This window comes from Egretta garzetta, unplaced genomic scaffold, assembly GCF_000687185.1.
Source record: "Egretta garzetta isolate BGI_Z169 unplaced genomic scaffold, ASM68718v1 scaffold66, whole genome shotgun sequence".
NCBI classification, from domain to species: Eukaryota; Metazoa; Chordata; class Aves; order Pelecaniformes; family Ardeidae; genus Egretta; species Egretta garzetta.
The window spans coordinates 667,318-667,984 of NW_009259856.1; positions in this window are offsets into that span (position 1 = coordinate 667,318).

Consider the following 667-nt stretch of genomic DNA (forward strand, 5'->3'; position numbering starts at 1 on the left):
AATGCCCCCCCGGCCGCCCCCAACCCGCTGCCAGAAAACAGCCCCCCCCCCACACAGGGCCCGGCCACTCACCGCCCCGCCGTGGGGCAGGTGGGGGGCACGGAGCCTGCTCTGTGCACCCCAAGGGGAGCAGCCTGGGGAATCGCCCCCATCCCGGCCAGCCCTGGGGGAGCCGGGCAGCTGGGGGCACTGGGAGGAGCCCACCTCACGCCACCAGCACTGGGGACAGAGCCGTGATGCCAGCTGCCCTGCAAAGCTGCAGCCCATGCCCTTGGCAGAGGGTGGCTGTGCCAGGACTGCCGGCGGTGACCAGCAGCGGTGATCCCCCGGCGCTGGTTAACCAGCCCTTTGCAAACGCACCTTTGGGGCACATGCCAGGATCAGAGCCCCGACCCCCACACAGCGGGCAGCAGCCTTGCTCCTGCCTGGGAACGATGTCTGACCCACCCCGGGGCCACGGGCACCCGGCTCCAGCCCCACGGGCACCACCGCAGCATGTGGCCCAGCTCCGGCGGTGTGGGGTGGCAGGGACACCAGTGAGCAGCCCGCCCCGGCCCCGGCGAGCGGCTCTCACCGCAGGCTGCTATCACGCACCGGGCTTGGCTGTTTGCAGAGCTCTCCGCAATCTTCAGTGAGGGGCAAAGTGTGGGCTCTGCAAACACCGGCC